Consider the following 9539-nt stretch of genomic DNA (forward strand, 5'->3'; position numbering starts at 1 on the left):
TGTTAACAAGTACTGAGCCATCCGTTTGGCTTGGAGTGAACCCCTGAGAGAGGCTGGAGGCATTTCTGACCACTCTGGAGTTTTTGCAATATTCCCCTAGGACTTTGATGGTGAACCTTTTTATAAAAACCACCCACTTTTGCAGTGCTGGTCAACCTGGTTCCTCCCGCCCACTAGTGGGCGGGTCAACTTTCCATGGTCGGTGGTAGCAGAGCAACCAAATGGCTCCGTGATTGGCCCACCATGAAAGCTGGACCACCCACTAGTGGGCAGGAGGGACCAGGTTGACCAGCACTGCAAAAGTGGGCGGTTTTTAGAAAAAGGTTCTCCATCATGGCCCTAGGAGCATTTGACTCCAGACCCTCTGACAAGAAAGAGGCTTGTTTCCCAATGCAGAACCTGCTTGTCCACAAGGGAAGAAATAGCTTTGGAGCTAGTGTCCAGACTTTGCTCTTTTAAGTGACCGTTCAGAGAGCTTCTCTCTCTGGTCAACCTGGACCATGGAGATCTGAAGTAGAGTAGCCACATGGGCAGTTAGAATCATGGCCAGGATCCACCTTGGCCTCTGGGAAGACGGCTTTACATCAACAGGCATCTGGGCTACTGCGGACAATGCTGCGTCAGCCCATTGACAACTATTTACTGCTATTGTTAGGCACTCTTCTGATTTACCAAATAATTTTTAGGGAAGTCAGAGATACATGGGCTATACTGCAGCCCCTTGACCGACTGTGACAACACCCAACACCCCTTCCGTCCCTGGCACCTACCAGACTCCGGGGGGTTCAGAAGATGCTTGGTCTAACACATCACTCCAGCCCCAGCTTCTGTGATGTTCTCTTTAAGGTGGGCTGACCAGGCCTTTTATCAGAAGGCTGGGGGCACTACAACCTTATTTTGTGATGTTGTGAGTGTGTCAAGTTAATTCTAGCGGATGAGGTCTGGGTGCAAGGAAACGCCCTTTCTCCCGAACCTAAATGACAGTTGCAGGCTCCGAATGGAGAAGTACTGAGGCGGCCTCCACTCGGCCAGGGCTTCGGAGGGGATGCTTCTTCCTCCCTGGTCCTCACCAGAGAGCTGTGCTCCACCACCTCACGGCAGCAGTCCTGGAGACAGAGTCCAGGGAAGGGGGCTTCTTCTTGCTCCCTTGATTCTGGTCTCTTCTTTCGGGGTCTTCAGGCTGGAGTGGGTGGTAGGTGCCTCAAACTGCTCCTGTCACCCTCCCAGTCTGGGTAGGGAGGAAGTAAGCTCTGTTGCTCTGGGAAAACAGAACTGGATTTTTTTTTCATTTATTCAGTCATTCCTTCATCCACCAAGTATTTATTGAGCATCTGCAAGACACCAGCAGTCCCTTCGGAGCCCATCTGGTAGCCTGTTGGTCCAGATGTGAAATATGCACTATGTGGGATGTCCTATCAGAATAAGGCTATGCAGGCCAGCCAGGCGCTGGACATCAGATGACAGGGCGAAGGTGAATAAATGGAGGCTGACCTCAGTGTAAGAGTTGGAGTGGTATCTGGGAAACCCATGGGAAAGCAGTGGGTCTGTAGAGAAGGTGAACACCGTGGGGCCCCCAGGGGTCTGTGGTCACAGCCACCAGGAAAGCTTGTCTGCAAGCCTTCCTCCATGAAGCTGCTGTCCCACATCCCAGCCCCAGCCCAGCGCCCAGCCCACCTGGATGTGAAGGGTCCATACAGACACAGAACAGACATTCTTTCTGGCAGGGGCCTCATAGAAACAGATCCAAATGCTTAGACCATCACAGTTCACTCTGGGGTTAGCAGAGAGATCACAGAAGCCCTGACATTTGGGCCTTGCCCTAGAGGTTTCTGTCTGTGGGGGTCTGCTGGTACCCTTCCTATACTTCAGGTATGCCCAGAGACAGGAGCCTTCTCTGAAAAATGGTACCAACGGATGCCTGCTGTTCCTCACCATCACACACACACACACACACACACACACACACACACACCCCTGCACCCTCACTCAGCTCCATTTCATCCAAACCAGCACAGCGCTTCCTTGTCACAACATGCTCCTCTATCCCTGGGTCAAAGGAAGATGAAACTAAATGAGCATTGTCTCTTTCCATTTTGTAGATCTTCCTATGAAGGTTTGTTTTTCTTTATTTTTTTTTTTAACCACAGGTAGATTATAAGGCAGATTAAGCATGTTGTTTATAAGGCAGATTAAGCATGGGCTCAAGCAGTTAAATCATCTAATACTCAACAGTCTGCTACCAAATAGCTGAAGTGAAAAGACCCTGCACTGAATCTGACACTCAAGTGATAAATTACTCTGATCAGAAAAGGACGCAGGCCAACCAGCTGAAAGCCTGTCTCCACAGCCACATGGATTTGATCTCTGGGAAGGTGCCTATTAGTGCAGACAGCAGTTCATAGGTCTTGATTAGTCTATTCAGACTGATTGTGATTTCCCTGCATATACAAGCTCTACAAAGTCAGTGAGCATCGGGCTAAGCTTTACCCAGCTGTCTTTTCCCATAAACCCCAGTTGTATAAGGGGAACATTGCTGTGCCGGCTGAACAGAGAGGCCTGGAACATGAAAGGGACCATCTACAGGGCCCCAGAGTGTATGGGGCAGTGTCCTCATGGTTCATTCTCCTCTGCCACTCTTAGCTCCCCTGCCTTTGAGTTCTTCATCTGTGTTATCTTAGTTCCAAGCCAGAGCTGACGTGTACAGTTCCCAGATGTCTTTATATAATTTGAACTTGTATGACCCACTCAGGCTTCATTCCACCTTGCACTCGGATCAGCTGTGGTGAGATGAGCCCACGAATCCAGTCCAAGGTAAATGGATTCCTGTGCTAGAAGCATCTCCAGCTACCTCATTTTAGAGATGAGAAGGGTCTTGCTATTATCCAAAACCCCATGACTTGCCATTTGAAGTGCTTTGATTGATGAGACCTTGCCCAGATGTTTCTAGGCATATGTCATATTTTAAGAGAATAAAAGAGGATAGCCCTGGTGGGCACGCTATGATGTGTTTGCACTTGAAGGCAGTTGTAACTGGGGAGTGGGCCAGAGAGGTGAGTTCAGTGTCTCCAGAGTCTGAAATGTCAAAGAATCCACCTTTAGAATTATTGCAGACATTATCAGAAAGTCTCCCTGAACTTTCTTAACTTTTCCATCTTGAGCTCTTAAAGAAAACACGAATCGTGTGTTTTGAAATCCAGAGAGGGAAAGGAGGTGAGAGGCATGAGGACCCAGCCACAGCAGCCTGGCTAAGCCCGCCCTGGCACGGGCCCCAGGGCGAGTTTGCTTCTGTGGATCCCCAGCCGGGAAGCACCACCCTGATTTATTTTCAGAGGTGGAAACTCGAGCAACAATTATCTCCTGTCACAGCAAATTAAAAGCCCAGGCTCACCCATCCCGGGGATGGGGTGAGTGCAGCTGGCGGCCAGCAAAGGGCTATAATGACAGGCCAGGCTGTGGCTGGTGCATTTCCTTTAAAGGCATGAGACACTTACGAAACACACAAAATAAACAGAGACATAAAAGTCCATGGAAAAGGCCCACAGTGAGAGCAAGAGCCTGTGCCAAGATCACAGAGTGTATTTTGATTCTGTGGGAGATAGAAGATTGTGGCAGCAAGAAGTCCTCAGCAGAAGATGAATTTCGGTCTGTGTTTAAGATCATATGGAAGCTATTGCAGAGGGTGGAGGCAAATGATCTTGCCTGTCACACACACATACACACACGCATGCACACACACGTACACATACTCATGGTGATGGCCTCCAGAGCATTGCCCACTTACACTCGCTCCTCTCAGAATCTCCATCCCTGCTCACCTCCCTTGTCAGGGCAGTGTTTCTGTTTGAATGCCTCTCCTCTCATATACTCTGTGCTGGCCTTATTGCCAGGAACTTAAGCAAAACTTACCTCTTTCAGGAAGTCCTCCAGGACTGGTACTTCCAGACTCCAGCACCCTCCCTTAGTAACTTCTTTATTTGGCGGTGCCTGCTACTTTGTCAGTGAAGATTTGTGGTTGTGTTAGTTGTTGGGAGTTAGTTGGGGCTTTGTTATAGTGTAAGATCTGTAGGAGTAGAGATTTTTATTTCCCCTGGTATTTCTGCCACATATATTAAACTGTCAAAAGTGTTTTCACATCTACCATCTAATTTTATCTTCCAAAATTACCTTACCTATTACCTGGTGAGGTAAGTGGGTTGGAGATTCATTCCAGTCACCGATGGGAACTTACACAGCAAGGAGACAAAGAGTGTGGGCTTTGGCTGGGCTGGTTCCTGATCTCTCTAAGCCCCAGAACTCTCCTCTGTAAAACAGGGACAAAAAGAGTTCCTGCCTACAGGTTATTTTGAGGATTACACGATTAAATGAGCTAACACAGGTACCATGTTTACCACACACAGAGAAAGTACCCAGTTAAATTGTCATTATTTCAATGATGATGGAACCCAGGCTCAGAGAAGTTAATTTACAAGTGGCGGCAAAGGACGGTGGGAAAGCAAAGGGTAGGAGGCAGTGGATTCTGGTTCTCCTTGGCTGTGTGCCTTTGGACAAATCACTCGGCATCCCTCAGCCTCAGCATTTTCATCTCTTAATAATCACATTATATATCGCATATGTCACAGCGGGTTTGGGAGGGTTTATTCGAAAGTGCTTTTGGAAAAGTAATGTAAATTGTGACATGCCTCAAAAATGTTCATTTAATTAACCTGCCTAAATTCATGCAACAGGTCAGTGTTGGAGTCAGAATTCTTTTTCCCGGTGTCCTTTCAGCAGGCTGCCCCGAGTCCCCTCGGAACCTTCATAGACACTGCCGACTGCCTGTGGGCTCAAGAAGTGGGCTGCAGAACCACAGCTCCAAACGCCCAGGACTGCGCAGTGGTGGTCCCCAGCCTGTGCCCTTTCTCCTGCCTGTGATCGTGGGCAATGGGGCTATACACAGGAAGCAGAGCTCAGAAACCAAACGGCCACGTCTGTCGTTGCTGATTCCTTTGCCTTATCTCTGCCGCTGGCAAAGAGAACGGTAGGAGAGAGTGAGAGAGACAATTAGAACAGGCCTAGTACATTACAGACAGTGTCACCAGGATTGACCCTAAGAAGGAGAGAGAGGAACCTCAGAATCTATACAGCAACCTGATCCCCAGATTGCAACATATGCTTCACAGGTGACTTGTCACCCACACTATCAACCTCACTTTACTCAAAAAATGAGCAGATGAGCTCATGAGTATTTCACTAGCATTCTCCCATTGAGCATAGGTCACTGGCCTGTTCTCTGCTGCATGAAGTCACTCTAGTTTTCTATCCTGTCTGTAGGCAAATCAGGGATAGGAAATAGCAGGTGACCTGAAAAGTACACCCTGGCTTTTCCTGCTCAGAGAAAGACAGTCTACTTCAGGTCTTTCACTTTGGTTGTGAAGTTCTTCAGGGATCGTTTCAGCCCCTTCAGCGCAAAGTTCTCCTGAAATGTTCAAGTTGACCCAGACAGAGTTAGGGCCGGAGTAATCAGTTCAGGCTACTCTGAAATATCTTGTTTTCATCCTTCCCACTTCTGTTTCACCTTTTCTTTTCTTAGAGAGAGGAGAGAGAGAGAGGGAGAGAGAGAGAAGGAAGAGAGAGAGAGAAAGAGAGAGAGAGAGAGAGAGAGAGAGAGAGAGAAAGGCAGGTTGTGGGAGGAGGAGTGGGAAGCTTCAAGTCATAGTTGCAGTTGCTTCTCATACGTGCCTTGACTGGGCAAGCACAGGGTTTCGAACTGGCAACCTCAGCATTCCAGGTCAACACTTCATCCACTGTGCCACCACAGGTCAGGCCTGTACCGCCTTTTTCAAGCATTGTTTACTCCAGAACAATTTAGAGGTCTCCAAGATGCTGATCAGATGATGATGAGGTGAGCATGCTCTCCCTGCATACTAAAGGATTGGCAGGCGTCAAAGAATGAGAGATTTGGGTCCAAGCTTGACTGCAGACTCCTACATTATGTTGGGAATATTCCCCAAACCCTCTATCAGATATATGTGATCTGGTTCATAAACATGAGGTGGAATCAATGAGACTCTGAGCTTGAAGCTCCTGGATGGAAGATCAGACCATACCTATTTATCAAAAGAATTATTAGCATCAGAGGAGTGGGTCTTTGAAAATTCAACAGTTTCAAGTTCTATAGTTAGTAAAAATGACCATTAGATGATGAAGAATCAAACATATATTATAAGAGAAAAATGATGTCGTGAGTTACGTTCGGACCTGATTTCAGTATCTAGGCAACCTGACTGATGTCCTAGCATCTTATTTTGGTCATGTATCATTATCTATTTCTGCACAACAACCTACCCCAAAATTTAGTGGCCTAAAACAAGATCATGTATTTGTTCATAATCTTGTAATTAGGATCAGGCTCAACGAGGCCAGTCCTCTGTTGGTCTCACTTGGGGTCAATTTTGCTGGGGTCAGTTGGCAGGTGAGAGAGTGGGGGAAATGCCAGCTGGGTGGCTGACTGGCCCAGCTGGCTCCCATCCCACGTCCCTCAGTGATGATGGCCGCAACTACTGGGATGATTAGAACTCTCTCTCCATGTGATTCTTCATCCTCAACGAGACCAGCCCAAGTCACTGCTACCACATTCTATTGATCAAAGCAAGTCACAGTGCCAGCCCAGATTCAAGAAGGAGGGAGAAGAGACTCCTCCTTTTATTGGAAGCATGACAGTTTCACACGGCAAAGAAACATGCACCTAGAGATGGAAGAAATTGCTGGGACCAGCCCTATAATCTATCACAGTCACCGAAGCTGCATAGTTATAAATTCCCTCTCTCCCTTTAGGAATGGCCAGCTCCTCGGTGGCCAGCACAGATGGCAGCTCCAAATCTGGCTTTCTTTGGCTGAGTCAACTGGGCTAAATCATTTAAGCAGAAATATACAACGAACATTTGTGGGAATCCAACTGTGTGCAAACACATATTATACACATCTAAACCTATTTAATTCTCAAAACAACTTTGTCAGAAATGTCAGTCCCATTTAATGACTAAGAAAGCTGATGTTCACAGAGAGTTAATGACAGTGCCACTCAGTTATAAGAAACGGAGCTGGAAGCTTCTTTATCTGTAAAATGGAAAGCATAAACTTACCAGCAGCACAGTCAGGACTGTGGGATGAGCTATCGCGTATGTAAGTGCCTGTTAACCTCCGAGGCACTGCACCCATGTTAGTGGTCATTTCCATCGAGCCCGGCAGCCTTCTTTGGTGGAAAAGGTTTGTCAAGGAAGGCGCCAGAGCCATCTGAGCCAGACGCCAACTGTTGTGCGTCTCTCAGCTGCTATTTGCTTTGGCCTCAGACCAAATCCTTCACCCAATGCCTTTGGCAATGACAGACAAGAAAGAACCCTGTGGGCCAGGTGGCAAGCCAAGGCATGCTCCAGGTGAGTATGCAGGCTTTCCCCACAGGCTCGCTTCCATGGGAATAAGAGAGAGGCAGACACAACGCTCAGGCTGGCTTGATATTGCCCTCCACTGCCTCAGCAGCAGGTCAGAGCTGCAGGAATTGTGTGTTGTTGTGTTTTTTTTTCCTAATAGAGCCAAGGTCACACACACACACATCTTTGAATTGTTCTGAGCTTACTTTTCCCCAACTCTGTCTTTCAGTAACTTTCCCCACAATTCTTTCCATTTCACCTTAAGTAAACCTCATTCCCTTATCATCCACACTTCTACACCTTCCCCTTGTGCACCCACTGTTTCCTCTAGCCCAGGGGTCCCCAAACTACGACCCGGGCCCACGGGCCACATGCGGCCCCCTGAGGCCATTTATCCGGCCCCCACTGCACTTCCGGAAGGGGGACCTCTTTCATTGTTGGTCAGTGAGAGGAGCACATTGACCATCTCATTAGCCAAAAGCAGGTCCGTAGTTCCCATTGAAATACTGGTCAGTTTGTTGATTTAAATTTACTTGTTCTTTATTTTAAATATTGTATTTGTTCCCGTTTTGTTTTTTTACTTTAAAATAAGATATGTGCAGTGTGCATAGGGATTTGTTCATAGTTTTTTTTATAGTCCGGCCCTCCAACGGTCTGAGGGACAGTGAACTGGCCCCCTATGTAAAAAATTTGGGGACCCCTGCTCTAGCCCCTTGTCTCAGCTGATTACCTGGATGTCTTAGCACCTAACTCTATGGCCAGGAGATGGGGCAGACTTCTCCAATCTTCTTGTTGCATGTCTGCCATCCACCCATAGGCAAAATCTCTTCCTCCTTTGAGTTTCATGCTATTCAGATGCTCTATGTGCTGTCTTCCTGCCTTGCTGCTACCATCTGCCATTCTCTCAACAGTTACTATCATCATTCTTTGAAAAATTTGACATGTCACTTACACCTTATCTAACATCACCAAGGTCAATTTCAGCAGTCATCTAATGTCCTAGACTTAGAGTCTTTTAACTTTTATAACCCCAAAACCCTTCCCCTGTACCCCAATGAGTTAAAAAGCCTTATATTGGGAAGAAAAATTAGATCATGCCATGGAGCTGCAGGTGGCAGAACCGGAACCTGTGGGAAGACATTAAAGGAGGCAGGTTTCAGCTATTAGTGAGGAGGATGCTCCCTGCAGAGCCGTCCACTGCCGAGACAGGCTGCTGCGCAGGTTCACGGCCGCCAGTGTTCACCAAGAAGGCCTGATGCAGGTGACAACAGAAAAGTCATATTTGGAGCCAGAAAATCTGGTTTTGAGTCTTGTCTCAGCTCCTTACTAACTAATGAAACTTGCACACGACTCAGCCTCTCTAAACCTTAGTGTTCTCACACTTAAAAATAAAAAATAATGGCTTCTACCTTCCTAAATCAGAGTAAACCCCAAAAAATAAGATCGAGAGTGAGAAAATAATTGTAAACAGTAGGATACTCAACAAATATTACTATAATCCTTGGAAGGACAAATTTTACAAAAATTTATGTAAATCAAATTTTTGTGTGTGTGTGAAGCCAAAACCGAAGAAGGAAGACAATTAAATAGTGGATTCTGGAAAGATGGTGGGTTGAATATATACATGAATTTTCACTCCCTCCCCAAGTCCTGAACGTTTTTTGAAAAAGGCATAAACCACCGATGGTGGGGAGACCAGGAGGAAAACAGTGACAGCAATATGTTGGAAGCAGGGCAGCAAGCTAAGGAAACTGTGCTCACAGGTTACGTTCCGCTTCTTGAAACAGGGCACCAACCATCTTATTCCTGCAGTATATGAAAGCAGGCCTCCATTTGGGCTTTTTAATGTTTTAATTTTTTGGTGTAATTGAGCATACAAAGTCACAGCGGAAGGAACTGATACTTTCAATGCTTAACACTGAAGCATTATACAATAAGAGAAGTATGTGTCTACTGATACGCCTCATACGCCTAAGGAGAGGGCTTCCAGCAGAGTAAGGAAGAATGCCAAACTGCAAGCAGCAAGCAGATCAACAATAGGACTCAGGTTCTTTTATTTTCTTGGCCACATCTTCTACACACCTCCACCAGCCTCAGCTGTCAGATACCGGTGGGGCCACCAGGAGTCACGTG

At 46.9% G+C, this 9539-nt stretch overlaps 1 long non-coding RNA gene across 1 annotated transcript; it reads right to left on the reverse strand.

Annotated features, from left to right (window-relative positions):
• Positions 1-2841: 2841 nt before the first annotated feature.
• LOC136330309 (uncharacterized) lies at positions 2842-7255 on the reverse strand. Its single transcript, XR_010730272.1, has 4 exons — positions 7122-7255; positions 4170-4300; positions 3907-4060; positions 2842-3072 (listed from the first exon to the last, which is right to left on the reverse strand). It is a non-coding gene; the product is annotated as an uncharacterized lncRNA (long non-coding RNA).
• Positions 7256-9539: the final 2284 nt, after the last annotated feature.

The sequence above is a fragment of the Saccopteryx bilineata genome, chromosome 3, assembly GCF_036850765.1.
Source record: "Saccopteryx bilineata isolate mSacBil1 chromosome 3, mSacBil1_pri_phased_curated, whole genome shotgun sequence".
In the NCBI taxonomy this organism is placed as follows: Eukaryota; Metazoa; Chordata; class Mammalia; order Chiroptera; family Emballonuridae; genus Saccopteryx; species Saccopteryx bilineata.